This window comes from Excalfactoria chinensis, chromosome 3, assembly GCF_039878825.1.
Source record: "Excalfactoria chinensis isolate bCotChi1 chromosome 3, bCotChi1.hap2, whole genome shotgun sequence".
In the NCBI taxonomy this organism is placed as follows: Eukaryota; Metazoa; Chordata; class Aves; order Galliformes; family Phasianidae; genus Excalfactoria; species Excalfactoria chinensis.
Genome location: NC_092827.1, coordinates 59,562,607 through 59,581,020, shown reverse-complemented (window position 1 = coordinate 59,581,020; position 18,414 = coordinate 59,562,607). Strand labels below are relative to the sequence as shown.

Sequence of the window (18,414 nt, the reverse complement as noted above, 5' to 3'; positions counted from 1 at the left end):
TACTTTGGGAGTAGATGGAGATGGGCTAATTTGGTAGTGAGAGTGAGGAGCAGTGAGCCTGTTACTGCGTGGATAAGTGGTATCACTATTTGTTGGTATCTTCCAGTTGAAATTGGATGCTTTTATAAGTAAGTTCTTCTTCAACTCAATTGAGATGGTTGTATGGTAACTGCTGAGTCATGACCTGAATCACTGATTGAGCACCTGGGGAAAGGACCCGTCAGCCCTGGGAGCACAGGTGAAGGCAATTTGGCTGTGTGATCAGAAGGGGTGGAGCCTGGCTGCACCTTTCAGACCTCATTTAAGGCCTAACTGCCACTATATAAGGTTCTCTGGTTGCAGATCCCTCCTTTGTGGAGTCTTTCTTGTGAGCTGATCTCTTCAGAGATGGGTGAGCACTTTTCCTTTGTGAAACTGTTCCATCCACGCTAGTTCCTTTGCCGTTATGCTCCTGTATCACCCTTTCACTGCATTAATCTTTCAGATTTTAACAATGGTCAAAGGCCTTATAAATCTAGAGTTTTTCTTCAAGTATTTTCTGGAATTGTGTGACTTTTTTTTTTTTTTCCTTTTTCTTGATGGTAATAGGTACAGGTGTAATTAATGCTGCTATCAAAAACCAGAGATAATTGAAGCAAAGAAAATGTGCTTAGAGAGCACTTAGTGCTGCAGAGTTTGTTCTTGTCATTGGTGAACTCTGCTGTCAGTGTAAATACAGAGTGTTAATGAAGTTCTGATGTTGCTAGTTATATCCTTACCCTAGTGTTGGTGGTTTGGTTTTTTTTCTGCTTAATCTTCTTGGTATAGTGATTGAAGTCGCTGAGTTATTAGCTTATGCTTCTTACAGACTTCTCTGTCTTCCAACAGAAATTGAAAATTTCTCTTTAAAGTGAAAGAAACCAAGCTTTTAAAGAAAATGTATTTAAGACTGAAAGTAACTTTGGAGATGCAGATAACAGATTTTGTTTGGTAGTATGTGGAAAACCCTCTTTGAGTGGAGGGTGATGGTGTGCTGCCTCAGCTGTGGAAATGCAAAGGTTCCCACATCTTCTGGTTTGACTGCCACATTAAGCCAGAAGTAGAGTTGGACTTAGCCTGTACTAAGTGAGCCCTCAAGCAGTTTCTTGCCTTGTTCTTGCAACTAATGATCATCAATGAACTGCATGTCTTCTCTTGTGTCTCTCTAGCCTTAAATACAAGCCTACTGAAATAGTCATTACTAGATCAGTTTTAGCATACATTGCCTCCAGTACTGTCATGATGCATTTCTTTATAACCTGCTTCCATATTCCCTATTCTTTTAAGTTTAGTAGCTTATTTCTCCTAAGGACCTTTTACTATTCAGTGAAAATGGGAAATGTGTGATCTGATGCTATTTCTGCCACGGAGTCTGTGCTGCCTTTGCCTGTCAGTCTGAAAAACTTGAAAGACTGCTGTAAGATTAAGCGTCTTCTGAATTATGGAATCATTCTAATAAAACATATTCACTTTCTCCCTTATGTCGCTTTCCCAGGTAAGTCTTCAGTGAGTAAATGTAACTCAGCCACACACAGTAAGGAGAGAACAAAGATCCTGGAGCTGTTTGAGTGATTTCTCATACATTCTGGGGAAGAAGAAGATTATTGAAGCTTGTAGGTTTTTTTTCTTCCCCTAATATCTGGAAGACATTCTAGTAGCAGCAGCATGAGGCCATGGAAGTGGTCTTGTTTGGAAACCTGAGGGTGTAGCACAACATAAAAGCCAAAAATAAGGAACAAAAAAGACAAGAAATAACCAGTGGCAGGTGCCCAAACTTGCCAAGCACAGATCATCCTTGTACCCTTTGGAGAAAAGCTGTTCATTCCTCTTTAGTTTAACACTTTGAAAGGAGATGAATGTCCTCCCACCAGACTCCATTGAGCTTACTGCTGGGTCCAGGCAGTAGCTCAGCAGATGGGTGAGTGCACATGCTTTGGGAGTCATGCATATAGAAGTATATTTGTGTAATCAAATCCTAGCTAGTTCGCTCAACTCTGAATGCAGTGCTTGAGCTGCTAGTAAGGCTGTATGTTAGGCAGAGCACTGGAAGGCCGTATCACTCTCTTCCACACTGCAGTGGCTGTAGCGCGTATAGTCTCTGCTGTCCCAACCAGACAACAAACAGCTTGAGTGCTCTGATACATGAACCTAAAAACCATGTCTCTTGCACATAGATTTAGCTGTACCTGTGCTATTATCAACAGACAGTTTCTGGGATTTGAGAGGAAATAAAGATGTTTAATGTTCTTTTGTCTAGACCTGCCCGATTCTTGCCTCTTACACTCCAGCTATCCTTTTAATACAGCTTTCTCAGTTATCAGAAAGGCTTTAATGTATTTCTTTAGAAGTTATTTTTCTGGCACTGGGTTAGACTTAAAACAAGCACCCAGTGGTCATATGCTGGAAAAAGGCTATGCAAACTATAACTTATTGAGGAGAGTCTCCTCTTTATATGTATCAAACATGATTCTGTTTCCATATCAACAATGTACCTCAGTAGTGCATGTTGTATAATGTTATATCCTTGGAATTTTAATAGTCTACCTCAAATGCCTGCTCTCTTTTTTGTTCTCCCATGTGCCTTGGTCAAGTGCTACCACTTAGCATATTGTATTGATTATTTTTTTTGTCTATGTAGCTGTACATTGAGCTCAGCGCTTAATCACTCCCAGGCTAAATTTTCTATCCTTGTCACAAGGACAAAGCATTTAAAAATATGTCAGCTCTTGAAAAATAAGCAAGAGTTTTAAAGCCAGGGTTGAGTGAAGTGACAATTGTTTATCATTTTCCCTCTGGTTACCTCTCTAATCTGAAAATCTGACTACTTTGTGAAATTAGACTTTTTCAGCCTGATCTTGTTAGGTGCTTCCTTCTTTTAGTACTTTATTTCTTATAGCTTTTATTTTTTTTTGGCTACAGTTGGTTCTGATCTAAATGTTTCCCCTCCCTCAGAATGCTTTCTGATCTCATACCTTTTTGCAGCAGAAATTCAAGTGTTTCAAAATTCTGTCACCTCTCTATGCAGCAACAGCAAAGATAACTAGGGAAGGACTGAAGAGAGGTCAAATAAGCCAGACCAATCCTTCACTATTTCAGTGTTTTCTTTATTAAAGAAAGCTAGGCTATTATGCCCAGTCCCAGCTGTGAATTTCAAATCTTTTCTTTTCTGCAAAACTAAAATCTTCCTTAGTAAAATGGGTTTGTTTATTTAGTCGGGAAGCATCTGAAAGATGGCTTTAAAAACTGCGAGTTGATTCAAAGTCTCAGATCTGGCTTGTGTATGAGGCTGGCTTTTAGAAAAGATAATATTAAGAGGCCAGAGCCTTTCTATCTGACCACTGACTCTTGCTAATTAGAGATTGAAGAGCAGCTGTCAATTAGGCACTGGGGCTGGGAGCCCAGATCATGTAGCAGATACAGCATAGGAATACGCTCAACTTCCACTTCTTGGAAAGTTTATTTCCTGTTTAACCTTACCCATCTCAAACACTCAAAAAAATCATGAGTTTAGTAAATCTGGCACTCTGAGGCTACTGAGTCTTTTATAATGTGTATTAACTTGTGTCATTGTTTCTTGAGATGCTTTCTCAAGAGCCTCTTGTAAAATCATTTGCTCTGCTGATGAAGGTCTGAAGCTTCCTTTTAAATGAGGAGCAAGACTTCCCTGTCTCCATCAATTTCAGGAACAGGAATCCTAGTAAGGATGTTGTGCTTGTGATAAAAAATATTCAGGTCAGGAGCAATCAAGAAAGATCTGTAGTTAATGGTGCCCTTCTTGGTGCACCCCACATAATCCTTGGAAGTTCCTCCTGCACTGGTAGGACCCCAGGTCTGCATGAGCACAAAAACTCATGAGGTAGGCATGCTAGATTATATGGGAATATGCTGGCATTGGCTGAGTTTAGAGTTGATAAATTTACCCTCTACCCACTTAAATGCAAGCTACAGGTTTAATTTACCAGATAGTATCTGTTCTTTAAGTTTGATTAGTGATCAATGGCATTCATATTTCATTTCTGTGCTTTGCTGGACACCATTGGGACTTTAGTGGACGAAATTGTTCTTGAGTGGATGCTGGAAACAAGCAGCTCATTTTTTATTTTTTTTTAATATAAATTATCGAAGACAAAAGCAATCTGGTTTGAACAATGTGTTTAGATTGAAAATGTGTTGCAGTGGAGCCTAGCTAATGCCCCAACCAATTATACTTCCAAATTTTGCCCTCTGGGGACAGGAAAAAGCTGTCGAATGCTGGACTGTCTGTTGTTAAAAGAGTCATTGCAAGCAAACAACTCTCATAAATCAGTGGTAGCTGAGGTTTGGCAGGAGATTTTAGAGCCACAAAAATGCATTTGGGAGATGGATCCACACATCTGTAGGCCAGGGGAGTAAACTGAGATGACAACACTTCATGGTAGCCCTTTTCTGCAAGTGGCAGGTGGGTGTATAGTTCAGTTACCCATATGTTTTTCCATACATGCATGCTTTTCCTTTTAGTCACGCAAAATCCTTCTCTCTCTGCTTTAAGGAATGCCACAATTGGACAAGATAGATAATCACAGTTGTTCATAGTTTGCCTGGGTCTGTGTGTTGCAGGGGGATGAGATGTGCAACCAGTGTTTGCCTTCAGTTCAGAGGTTTGGTTATGGATTATCTTGCAGAACATGTGTGTGACTGCCTCTGGGAGCAGTTTGAAATGAGCAATGCCTGGTTTTCTTGCTGATTGGAATCCCCCCTCAAAGAGCATCGAAAAGGTTCCAATGGCTTAGATGAAAAATGTGGAGCCTCATGCACTGCTTGCAGCAATAGCTGTGGGTTCCACGGTCCGAAACCCAGACATGGTGCTGCTTGCCGTTGGTGCTTGGTGAGGAGCCATGTCAAGATGAGGCCCAGCCCTTCCCCTCCCGCTGAAGAGGTCATCATGGTAAAAGAATGAGGGCTTTGTGTACTGCACAGGCTGTTATCTGGAGGAAACTGTGAGCATTACTTCTCACCCACTCTCCTGCATCCAGCATTAGGCCATGTTGTCTAAACAGATTGTGGAGAGGAAAAGAGAAGCCTTGAGCTCAGCCCCCCAGTGCCCTTCACAACTAAGGCAGCAAGGCTTGTCAGGAGAGCAGTTTCCTGCATGCGATTCTGGAAGTATCTAACAGTATATCTGCGTTCTTCATCACTTTTTGCATTTTCCTAAAGGAGTAGCATTATTCCTTTCAGCAGCTGCTATATCAAACATATCCAGGAGGAGACTGCAGGAAGCTGGCAGCACCTGGCAGAGAGAAAGCAGAGCTGGCGAGAGTCTGTTGCTGGCTTGGTGGTTTTCCAACACCTCCTGCTTGGCTGGGCCAGTCTCCTGGCAGTAAGACCCGCCTGAGCTTCATGTATCCCAGCAGGGACAGCATGCTGATCTCTTCTGATTCTGAGGATTGGTGCTCAAGATGTGCACCCGGGTGGCTGCTCAAGATGTGCACCCGGGTGGCTGCTGAGGTGCCTTGCTGCTTGCCTCTGCTGCTCTCTCCCCCTCCTTCATCGCCTCTTAGTTGTTCACTGACATATGTCATCAATAGCATGATAATTTTCTTAAAATACCTTTGAAAAAATGAAAATCGATGTGAACTGTATAGTGTGTGATCACCGGTTAGGAACAGCTATGGCAGGTGTAGCAAATTGAACCCTGCTGAGAGATCATTCTTTGGGTAAAGTTCAAAGGCTTAGACAGGATCAAGGTATTGATGATTAATAATGGGAAAATAATCTTTATCTGTCTAGAGAATTAGAAGTAACGCAGAGAAATGCTATATGAGCAAATGCAAGCTGCCTGCAGCCTAAACAGTGTAGCCTAAGGATGTCCTCATACATGCACCACTTGTTCCTCTGCACTGTCCTTAAGGTCAGTGATAAGGTGCTCATCATTGGCTATTCATTTGAAGGGCTTTGATTGCTTGATGTTCCTGCATGGATGATTTAAAAATAATTTAATTTAAAAATATTTATATGTGTATATTGTAACTCTATCTTCACAATGTTTCTCATCCAGAGTGCAGTAAAGGTGAGGCTCCCAAAGTCAATCACTGTCCATTGATAATAACCTCACGAATGAACAGTGGGGATCTGTTTTGGCAGTGGCATTGGCTGCTGAGTGCCATAAAAGTAATTAAATACTAATAATTAAAAAAAGACAGGTTTCATGGTTATGTATACTGCTGTTTTCTGAGGGAACAGTGTTAACACCTGATTTCTATAGTAGGCTTTACAGCAGGGCTGCCACCAGGGCTGGGTAGATGTTAATCTTCTATGTGAGTGCGTGGTAACGTGTGTAGGAAAGAAGTGAGGTGTGAGTGCTGTGAGGGGTTTCTGGGCTTTGCTGGGAGGTACAGAGTACTGCAGGGTGTCCTGACCCGGCCAGGAGGAAGGAGATGGCTGAGTGCGTGCTCCTCTGTGAGGTTTCCAGCCCAGTGGGCAGCCTGAAAGGAGCTGTGTGATTCAAATGCACAGTGCAAATGCTGCACCTGCTCTGGGAAGGAAGTAGTATAAGCAGGGTTTCTTGTGTGTTTACTCTGGTTTTAGCCTCATTTATTGCTCTTTTTTTAAAGCTGGATACATTGGGATGCTTTGGCATGTGTCCATTTAGATGTTGCCAAGGCTGGAGCAAGGTTTGGTCCAGCCTGGGAGAAAGGCCAGGCAAAACCCTCTTGCAAGTGGACTTGGCTGGAAGGAAGGAAATCATGGCTGATAGAAGGATCATGCCAGCTCCACACAATGAGCTTTCAGCTTGCTGCTGAGCTCACAAGTTGAAGTGTGGCTTTGCAGAGCCTCTTCTGTGCCTTGGGTCCCTAATGGCTATACATAGGGCTGACTTTGTGCTGTGGGTGCTGCCAGGATCAGTGAGTTGAGGCAGGAGAGCACCATGGTGGCACCCAGTTGTCTTATGTTCCAGGCAGCAAATGGGCCACATAACTTTTTCAGATAGCCTCAAAATAGTGCCAGTGTTTTAACATGGAGACGAAAACTGGCCCTGAGGACTGGTGCTCAGAGGCAGGAAAAGTTATTTTTAACAGTATGGGAAGGGCTGTACTTAGAAAGCTAATGCTACCTACAGTACATGCCTTACATTTTGCTTGGCAGAAGCAGAGCTCTCTCGGGTTACAGAGCTGGAGGGGAATAGCAAATGGGTGTGCTAATAATTGCCGTGTTACTATTTTTAAAGTTCTGCCTGCATTGTTTGTATCATTGTTACCCAGCAGTGCCTCCCCAGGCCAGGTTACCCGAGGCAATGCTGGGTTTCTATATTCTATTATTTTTCTGTATTTTGCTTGCTTCTTCCCCCTCTCCTTTCTTTCCCTGTATCTAAGTCCAAGTATGATTTTGTACTTAAAATAATAATAACTAATAATCCTATGGGCAGGAATCTTATTTAAGTTTTTGTTGTCTGGCTCAGATATTCCGTGTTGTACTTGCAAAGGCATGGGACAGCCTCCTTCAGCTGTGGGTGCACAAAATGGCTTCCATGGCTCTCAGCCTGAGGGCTTGATGCCTTCCTCACTTGCTTCCATGTGCCAGCTCCACTGGGCAGGCTGGCAGGTGAGGTAATATTAGGCACTCAGCTTCCTTTTGCAAGCCTGCTCTGATTCCCCACAGACATTTACTCTCTCTTACTGACATTTCCTGAGTGAGGGCCTTTGTGATGCACACCAGCAAATGCAAGTATGTCTGTGTGAAAAAAGTTGCAGAAGATGCAAACGCAGCCATTACTTGCAGTAGAAGCTGAAACATTGGTGAGGGTTCCTCTAAATGAGAGGGAATTTCAGCAGGCATGGCCCTTGATAAGTCATGGCTGGTGCAGAGGTAGCACAACCACCTGCCTGCTACTGTGGTGAGGAGCAGGCCACCACTATCTGTATTGTGGGTGCTCATCTGATGGATGTCTGGACAAGCAGGAGGTGGGAGAGAAGAGGAAGTCTGTCCTCGCATACTGCCTCAGGAGTCAGCTGCTATCACCTCCATGTGCCTGTGCAGGGGTGGGATAGCAAGGTTAAACAATACATTGCTGTAGGCTTTATTTTTATGCCAGGACTTTTAAATTATTAATGCACAGTGGTGACCACACCTGCTGTTAAGCAGTACCTTGCAAGCCTATTTAAAATATTTAGTACTTACTAGCAGAGAAAAGCAAACAAATAAGAGTAACTAAAAGGATGAGGATGCACTTGATTTTTGAACTGTTAAAAACAAGTCAGTGATCCACACCATGGCAGGAACCCATCTGGCTGCTCTGGGTACTTTGCAGGGCTCCAGACTGACTCCTGCTTGGTGCTGCTGGTTCAGCAGTGCTGTGGGCCTGGGGCTGCCACCTTTGCCAGCCACCGTGGAGATGGGCATCTCCCCCCACCTTCCTTTCTAGATATGCATCCACTATGGGCAAACCTCAACCTTGGAGGTTGGAGGCAGCTCTCTGACAGCTTCTCATCCCTTCTATGTGAGTGGACACTGCCAAAGAGAGCAGACAACAAATGTGTTCCCTCCATAGCAAAGAAAGCTGAAAACATCCCCAGTGCTGGAACAAGATGGGTGTCAGCATGAGGTGGGCCCAGCAGGAAGGGGGGTGTCTGAGAAGAGGAATGAGGATGAGAACTGACTGCTTGTGAGAAGGAGAAGCAAGGACACAGCATGAGGGAGAGAAGGAGGAGGATGAGGGAACTTGGGAGACAGGGAATGGCTTGAGGTCAGGGAAGGAAAAGTGGAACAGAATACAGGCAAGTAATATTAGATATAATAAAAGTCTAAATAAAAAACTCAGCAGGAGCTGGAGAGCAGAAAATGAGTTGTGACTAGGGGAAAAAGAAGATTAAAATCATGGAAATAATGTGAAAATGGCTAAGGCTGCCTACCAGGAAGAATGGAAGGTAATATATTAAACAGAGGGAGTGTTCAGGTATTTACTAGGATACATCAATACTGTATTTATTTAGGTAACACAAACTCATGTTAGGGTTGCTTAAAAGGGTTGCATAGGTCTGGCCAGTGTACAGTGCATGGCTGCAATATGTGACAGTAAATAATTATAGGTGGAAAGGGTTGAGTTACCAGTGATTAAAATTTCCTGACCCTACTCATTATAAGATGCTGGTTTCAGTTACTTATAGCTGAGAAACTATGATGGGCCATAATTTTCCATAGCAGCTGTCTGCCTCAGACTGACTCTGACAAACAGCAATTCAAGAAGACTGGGGCAAGACTGGGAGCTTGAGGGAGATGGAAGCAAGGACACATGATAGAAGATGGGGGTGTAAAGGCATTGCTTGTGTGCTTAAGGACAAAATTTGGAAGACCAAAGCCCAGGTGGAGCAAAGACCTGAGGCAGACTTTAAGGGTGGCAAGAAGGAATCCTGCAGGTATGCTGGCTGCTGAAAGAAATTCAGGGTAAATATGGATCAACTCAAAAGCGGGGGAGGCCATCTAGCCACAGCTGACACAGAACAGGCTGAGGCTCACAAATACTACAAAAGTCATAAAGGTGATGGACCCAAACCCTTCTTGTTAGTGCTGGCCCATGTGTCAAGGGACAATGCTCCCTGACTGCACCATGATCCCATGGTGGGATCTGAGGAAGTAGAGAGTGCAGCACAGGACAAGTGCCAGAAGGGCACTCGAGGTTTTTGGGACTGAGTCAGGTAAAGCTATGGCTGCCCTGAGATAGTTTTGCTGGGAGTCCTGCTGTGCTGGGAGGGCAGCTCCTTTCCTGCTGACAGCTCTTTGGCTTTGCAGTGGGAAGTATTACTGTGACTATGCTGGAAAAAGGTCCAGTGACTTTTGAAATTGCTTTTTGAAGTGACTTTTTGATTTGAGACTCTTTAGAGCCTTTGTATTTTAGCTTTGAGAGGTGAAGAATTGTAAGTACTGGATCACGAGTAGAGGATCCAAATCACTATCTATTAAAGCAGCCTTTACTCCATAGCACACAATGAGAACCCAAGGTTTTCTCTTTTAATGTTCCCCCTCCCAGTCAGAAGGCACATGTGAAAGCCTCGGGCAAAATGTTCCATCTTCCCTGGTGCTGGAAGTGATGAAAGAAACAAACCAGGTTCAGCTCTTGATTGTACTTCTTTTTGGAGTGGCAGCAGTCAGCTGCATGTCTGAACTCTGCCGGAGTTTGCACACATTTTTTCCTCATTTGACATCTGAACGTTTCTGATGTGCCCAGAGATCAGATAGGAGTGACAGCCTTGAAAACACTGGAGGAAATGACTAATTCTTCCTTCAGAGCAGGGATTAAATTGCACTCCATAAAGAAAATCAAAACAGTGAATAACTGCTAAGTGAAACCCAGCTCCTCCATTCAGTAAACAAAGAGTCCTGTGAGAAAAAACAGAGATGTGGGCATGGGCACATCACAAAGACCATACAGTAAATGTGGCAAACTGCCAGAAGTGATTTATTTTTCCCCAGTATCTGCTCCCCTGTGCTATGCTGTGCTCAGTGTGGAGCAAGCAAGTCTGAGCAGGAAGGGGCTCTGCTGCTTCTTTCAGAACAGCCTCTCCTTTGTCCCTGGCACCAGGAGAGCATCTTGCTAACACTGTTCTGGTGTATTTGTAGCCCATTTTTAAATTTAGCAGGCAGCTAGCTAGCGTGTAAGGAATGGGCGCAGGCACACACTGTATCTTTGTGTCTTTTTGTGGGGCAGCAATGTTGGTGATGCACTTAGTGGAATTCAGAGATGTGGTTCTGAATGCACAAGCTCCAGACTTGGAGCCTAGCACGGGGTAGGGGATACAGATGTAATACCTCCCAGAATATCACTTTTGTCTACCCTGCCAAAAGGAAAAACCTTACATGGACTTTAAGTCAGGAATTGCTGCACAAGAAAACACAGAGTTCTCACAGTACAGAAAAATCACCAGGGGAGTTCCTGGGGACCTGTGCTGTTCAGCAGAGTTATACCTGACTTGAAATAGGTGGTCAGTTGTGAGCTGACAAAATGTGCTGATAGCCTTAAATTATTCAAATTAGTAAGGAGAGGGCATGTGAGGACAGGCAGAAGAACATCATAAGACTGAGAGACAGAGCAGAAACGTGACAAATGAAATGCAGTGTGGTTGAATGTTATGTGATGCACATAAGAAATAAAATAACTCCAAATCCACATATAAAATAATAATCCAGAGAATAGCAGAGGGATTTGAGAGGGCTGGACACTACATTTCAGGAGGTCTATTTGGGGGTGTAATGAGTTCCTGGAAACATCAGTAGAGTCTGGTACTATGATGGTCAAAAAAGCATATCCAGAACGAGGGCTTGTTAATGTGTTGGAGAAGTGGACTGAATGCTCTTGCATACGTTTATTATCTCCTTGAATTTTCTGTGCAGTTCTGATCCTTTTGCTTCTAAAAAGGTTGTGGTAGACCTGGAGAAGGTTCAGAAAAGGGGCAGCAAGGATGAGCCAAGGTGTGGTGAGCCTTTGGTACAGGAGAGAAGGTAATAACAGACAAGAAAATAGCGGTATAAAGGTGGATAAGACAGAAGCTTACAAAATCATGAGGAAAATAGGTAGAGGCAGAACTCAGCTAATACAAGAACTGAGGCATCAGATGATGATAATCAATCCAGGTTCAGACCAAAGGAAATGTGAGTTTCCCTGCACTGCAGGCAGCTGACCTTAAGTTTTTATCACAGGATGTTATGGGTGCCAGAAGCTCAATAGAGAATGAAGTTCAGTGGAGAGGAAACCCTAGTATCTCTCTTGTATGCCTGATTCAGGACAAGCCCTAGCTGGTACTAGTGAACAGGTGGGACTGTCTTACAGAGAAGAATTGGAGAAGCTTATCTTATTCCTTCTTTTCCTTAGGTACTCAGTTACATTGACTGCTTAGAGAGGAGTTACTGGGCCAGGTAGCAGCATCTGATCCCAATTCAAGGGGCAGGACTGTAGGCCTATTAGAACTTGCTATCTCTGTGGGGTACCTGGATGTCTCAATAAAAATGAGCTGGTTGAAGAATTATACTAAATATTTATCATTATGTTTTAAATTGCTATTTTGAAATGTTGTATTTAGATCCAAATGTTCCTGATTTTCTTAAAAACACATCTTTGTCCAAAACTCATTTAATGATAGATCAAGCCTCATGGCCCTTGTTCTTGTGTTATGTAGACAGCAAATATGGTGCTTTTACTACAAATATTGCTCTCTATTAAACAGCACTTTCCGCTCTGACCTTCACTAGGCTCTATTTTCCTAGGCTTTTCCTTGGACTCTGAATGATGAGTGCTCATAGCTCTTGTGTCATTTCCTTGTTTGGGAGTAAAGATGGGGAGGGCTAGTAAAGAAGAGCTTTCTTTCTCCAGTATGTCCTGTCAGTTTTTCTCTGGTATGGAGAAGAATATGTTCTTCTGCCAAAGAGATCAATTTTTCTTTGTGCAAAGGAACAAAATGAGCCCTTCAATAAGCAGTGTGAAGGGGAACTCAGCAGCCCCAAAGACTGTCAGCATTCCTGTTGGTTGTAACAATCCAGGAAGAACTGAGAGTATAGCTCAGGGTGTTCTTAGAAGACGATAAGAAACTTCACTAAGTTTTTGATGGGCATACTGCTCATGCAGGACAACTAGAAATGGCTGAATGTAATGAGGAGGTAACAGAACAACTGACTTAAAAGTAGTTGTACCGCAAGGAGTATTTGGAGGTCAGTTAATCCAGCTGCCTGCTGAAAGAGGAGTGAACTTGAAAGTTAAGTCAGGTTTCACAGGGCCTGTTCATCATTCATCAACTGCCTTGAGCAATTTCTCTTTCTAGGCTCAGCCCTAGCAAGTCCCACTGCAATGATCACTATGTCTTAGTCTTTGTTGTGAAGAAATTGTGAATGTTGCAAGGTTAGACTTTTTTTTCCCCCCCTCATGTTTACTTGTATTACACTGTGGCTGTGATGTTGGCATTTCATGCAAAACGGGTTAAAAAAAGGGGAATTGTACCGCCTGTTTGAGATGCAGGAATTGATGGAGAATACATGATATATGCTGAGTATTTGCTGTATTTGAACCTGTCCCCTCTGAGAAATGATTGGGTAAGACCGATTTCAAGTATACTGTGCAAAGTTGGAAAATTAACAGCCTTTCCTGTCCATGAGAGCTTTGACTGTTGCTCATCCATTGGGTGAACTGATGACTCGGATTGCATCCAGATGGACTGACTAGAGCAGGTTTTCTTATTGCCTTGAAATTTTCTTCCCCAACAGAAGTAACTTCTGAGCCTTCCTGACTCCATTAGAAGATGTTAAGTAAATGGATGGTACTTGACACTTCTTACAAGGTTGCAAAGGCCAGATTTTGCCCCCTCTGAATCATCTATTATGAAAACCCAATGCTGTTGTGATGGTGACTACTTCCAAAAGGAGGTTTATCTTGTGAGTGAGGGATAGTGTACGTATGAGCAGGATTGAGTGGGTATTCAACAAAAGCAGACACAAGATTTTACCTTAAATACATCTTTTGGCTGCATTCTGCAGTTTGTTAAACAGGATGAAGAATCAGAATTAAATCCATGTATCCTTGTGATGATGCCTGTCTCCCCACTCCCACAACTTGGCCTGCTCACTGCAGAGCCTCCACTGGTGAGCGTTTTCTTGCTGTGATCCAAACTTCATGCTGAGTGCGCTCGCTGGTTCTTCCTTGTTGCACCTGAAAAAGCACTTGACGTTTACAGTTCAGTGTTCCATAAGAGCGGGTGAAAATTGAAAATACTGGATCTGACCTTCTCTGCCTGATAGTGTCAGAACTTCAGGGACTGTAAACCTGGAAACCAGTTCTGGGAGAGTGAACATGAGCCAGCTCCAGAGGCTTGGGTCTCTGGTCTTCTAATTGTGAGCACTAGCATGCTGGCAAGAATACGTGACAGGGTTATAGCTGTGGATCACGTGTGTCCAGTGCTTTGCCCTCTTCTCCTGGCTTTGATATGCTGTGACTGGGCCAAGAACTCAGTCTCTGCAGAGTATCTGCAAGCCTGCTGTCACCTGCTCCCAGAATGAAAAATTAATATGCTTATGTTCTGACCAAATTATGCCATACTCTAATTCCTGAAGAAAATGTTGATAAGAGTGCTTTTGAAAAAGGCTTTTTAATATCCTTTGCAAATGACTAAAGGAATTCCAATTAGACCTTACATGTCATTTTCATTTCCCTTGTCACTGCTGTCTAATTCTGAAAAATGCTCCCATCTCTACTGCTTTCATGTATCATCTGCTCTTCTTATTTGTCCACTCAGCCATAATCCTGGTGGGTGACATGACAGCTATTTCCATGGCAAAAGCATTACAAATTCTAATAATATCTTCCACTGAAGTAGCACTTTTATGCTCGGCAGAGCTGTGAAAAATCAAGTTTGATTTACATACTTTCACCATTTTGTATGGTTTCCTAATCTCACATTGTGCAGCTTCTGGTTACCACATTTCACATTACTTGGAGAACAAACTCTCAACTCTCTTTTCCTTCATGCTTTTGATTAAGAAAAATTCTCTTCAGCTTGAAAGTAGGATTTATTTAGGTTTTGGATGGGAAACAAGTCTATTCAGCATTTAAAAATAAGGAGGAATTGTTCCTATGTCCTAAAATAGGTGTTTGTTTGTCTAACAGAAAGTAAGACACAGACTCACCCCTCTGAGTTTCAGCCCATTACCTTTGCATTTCATTACTGCTATCCCATGCACCTTTAATTCAAAAAGGTAAAATATACATTTTTTTGTCCTGAAGTTTTTACATTAAATAATTGTTACATCTACCATTGAAATACAAACATTTTCGGGAGGAGATGTGTGGCCAGTACCCAACACACTGATGCAGCATTAAAGGGTGGTTTATAGGATGTAGTGTCAGGAGCACAATGCCCCAGTGCAGTGGCAGGGAGGACTCCTGTGGGCAGAATGCTAATGACTCAGTGTGCAGTTTTCTCAAGACATGAGGGTTAACTTCCGTCAGCACTGAGGACAATGAACCAGAGATCTTCTACTCTGTGGTTTGAGTTCAGCACAGATGCAGAGGGAAGTGCACTGCTGATTCAGTGGCACCTCCTTGTATCGCTGCAGTGCCTGAGATTTCTTCATCCTAGCTGAAGAAAAACATGTGAAATGAAAGATTGATGAAAAAAAATATTGAATTGCTTCTCTGGGTGCTGGCTTGGGGCAAAAATGGTATTTCTTTAATTAGAGCTTAATTCTGTTTGGCCCCTGAATATGTGTTGTTAGAATTGGCAGATTTGTTCTGTAGTCTCCTACTTGAGACTTCAGTTGTCTGTTGAAATTCTTCCCTGTTACCTTTTCCTTGTATAATACAGGCCTCGTCCAGGTTCCTATTTAATTGGTGTTGATCAGGAAGAATTTCACAGAAGTTAAAGACTGACACTGCAAAATAGTTCAAAGGAGGACTTAGTCCCCTTGTGCATTGCTGTATTAATTACAAAATGCCTTCTGGAAAGCTGAGAATATAATCTGAGTCAGTATTATGTCCAATGCGTAATGCCTCTTAGCCCCACAAACTTTCCGGAGTTGGCTGTGCAATTTATATTTTGTCCCCAGAGAACCTGTGATCACAGTCATGCCCAAATCAAAAGTACTTATTTAGTCCACTTTTATTAATCTGTATTAAGTATGGATTGCCCTGCCTCTTTTCCTTTTGGCTGTCCTGTATTTTGCAACGTGTAGCTTTGCATATCCCAAAATGGAGCTATTTCACAAGTCCTAAGTACATGCTTCTTTGTAAAGGCACACCCACAAAAGGCATAAATGAATGAAGGGCCATAAATGTAAAGTGAATTGTTTGTGAAATTCTAAGAAAAATCCCAGAAAGACTTTTGCACAACTCTCACTGGTCTTGGAGCCAGACTGCAAAAGCAGAACCAATACAAAAAACAAAAATACAAAGGCTTAATGGAGAATGAACGAAGCGGAATATGAGTGAATAGTACAATGCACTGTGGTACTGTACAATGTCCTTGGTCATGTGGAAGAACATTTTTGTATAGGAAACGGATGCATTTTCAAATATCTATTGTATTTGGAAAGAACATGCAGAACCTGCAGTTGTATGAAAAAGGAAAGCTATTCATTTATATGTTCTTCAGCAAGATTGTCTCTTTTTGATATTTTTGTGTAGATGTTAAATGCCTCTGAAAGCACAGAAGTTACCCTATGCAGCTCCCAGTCATGGTATACTGGAAATTAAGGCTTTGAAGAACATTTAATTATGAGGTTAGAAATAATTATCTATAATATCATCCTGGTTTCAGCAGAGACAGGTTTTTTTTTGTTGTTGTTGTTGTTTTCCTCCTTATGGTTCCTGATATGATGATATGTTTTGGATTTGGGAGAAACACAATGTTGATAACACAGCAATGTTTTGATTGCTGCTGAGCAGCACTGCGCAAAGCCAAAGACGCGTCAACTTCTTCAACTGCCAGTAAAGGGAACTGAGGGGTCACAAAGAGGTGGGGAGGGGACAAAACCAGGACAACTGACCTAAACTGGCCAAAGGAATATTCCAGTTCATATGACATCATATGAAAAAATATAAACAAACAACAACAAAAAAACCCAACAGAGTGGGAAGTTGGTCGGGCAGGCAGCCACTGCTTGGAGATTGGCTGAGCATTGGTCAGCAATTGTTTTGGGCATCGCTCATTTTCTGTGTAAATATATCATTATCATTACTCTCCTTTTATCTTCCTTTTTTGTCTTAGTAAGTATTTTTTATCTCAATCCACAAGTTCTGCTTTATTAGTGTTTGTTTTTTTTTTTTTTCTGATTCTCTCCCCTATCCCACTGGGAGTGATGGGAGTAACTTAGTGAATGACTGTGTGGTGCTCAGCTGCTGCTGGGTTGAACTGCAACAGATATTCTGTCTGAGATCCCATCATTCATGACTAAATCAACATACAATTGTGAAAGAAACTAATAGCTAAATGGGGTTTATAACAAAATGTGTAGCGTGTAACAATAATGTAACAGGGTTTTAAAACTTGCTGGAAAGGAATAATCAAAATTCTGATTTCAAAACCAGCATGGTAGGATTCTCCCAGGGTTTGAGGATTTATTATTTTAATTATTATTTACCTTTGTTTGGCACTGCTTACAAGAGTTGATTCTTGCCAGGGCAGCCCAAAAGAATGCACCAGGCACAGAGCCTTTTGGATGCTTTTTCACTGCCATTTCCGTTTTTCTTGCTACCATAAGATATATTTTAGCAGCTGGATTTGCATCAAATTGATCAAGAAAAATCTCTCTGCTCTCAAAAAAGTACTTTTTTATTCTCTTTTATCCATCCTTATCTTCCTCAGCGGAAGTAGCATCTATTGTATTTTGTAGCTAGCTGTGCCAAAAACATTTCTGTGTTTCCAGCTTGGGATCCTTTCTCCTCTGTTGTATGCCAAAGCTCACATTCCTAAAGATCTCAGTTTTGTTGCCTAAACAACAGCCATTTAGTATGATTTGAGTGTCCAAAGGTTTCTGGCATGTCTCAAAGCAATGGCAGAGGGGACGCTGTGCCTGCCAGTAACCCATGCTCCACCAAGAAGCAGCCAAAGCAGAGTGGACTTGGATTACTATAAAAACAGTAGGTGAGCATCTGGGGGTGAAGTGAGTAGGGCAGTTATTGCTTGTGAGGATTTGGTTTTGAGTTTCTCAGGCAGCCTCTCGGCTAGGTGTTAGCTAGCTTAGTGTGGGCACAGTAAGGTACGGAGAGAGTGCATTAATTGAAGGAGAGAAGCTAGAGTTTGATCAGCTTTCAAAAACAAAAGAACCTTAAGCTGAAGGTTGAAAAGAAGGACACAAGGAGAGTGGTGGGTCCCCTTCAAGACTGCACAAGCTGTGCTGTGAGTGATTGCCCCCTGGAGCAGGCAAGTGGACAGGTGGATGTATGAACTGCACTATAACCTGCCTGTCATACATAAAGGCAGTGGATCAAATTAGAGGTCTGTTCAGTGGGGTGTACCACAAGAAGCTAGAGGTTGTGATCACTGTTGATGCCAATAAAGGGATGTTCTGAGAGGCAGCAGAATGGGATCCCAGACCTCTGTGCTGTCTAAAATACTGTGAGGGCCATAAACAGGGCATAAGAAGCAAGCAAAGAACCCCAGTGCATGGAGGAGGCAAAGGAGCAGAGAAACAGTATTAAAGTATATTGGGAAATGAAGAAGTTCCTGGAGCAAGACAGAGCTGTGCAGTCTGTAAGGCTGTGCAATGGCTTGAGGCCAAGCAGTATACCTCTGAAAAGACTGGGAAGGAAATAAATGAGAAGAGTTAAACAAGGAAAATGAGACTCTCTGTGGTCTCCCTTGACCAGCAGTGCTGAGCAACAGAGATTAGGCAAAGAATACATGTGGTTTTACAGCTGTTCCTTTTGCCTAAAAAGGAAGGGGGCAC

At 42.5% G+C, this 18,414-nt stretch overlaps 1 protein-coding gene across 2 annotated transcripts in view; it reads left to right on the top strand.

The window, feature by feature from the left end:
* Window positions 1–339: 339 nt before the first annotated feature.
* IYD (iodotyrosine deiodinase) overlaps window positions 340–18,414 on the top strand; it is a 66,064-nt gene continuing 47,989 nt past the window's right edge. Inside the window, exon 1 of one of the 2 annotated variants that reach the window (XM_072332574.1) lies at window positions 340–391. The gene's annotated coding sequence lies outside the window, so the exon portion shown is untranslated. The remainder of the gene's footprint in view (window positions 392–18,414) is intronic. The other variant, XM_072332575.1, reaches the window with a different exon arrangement.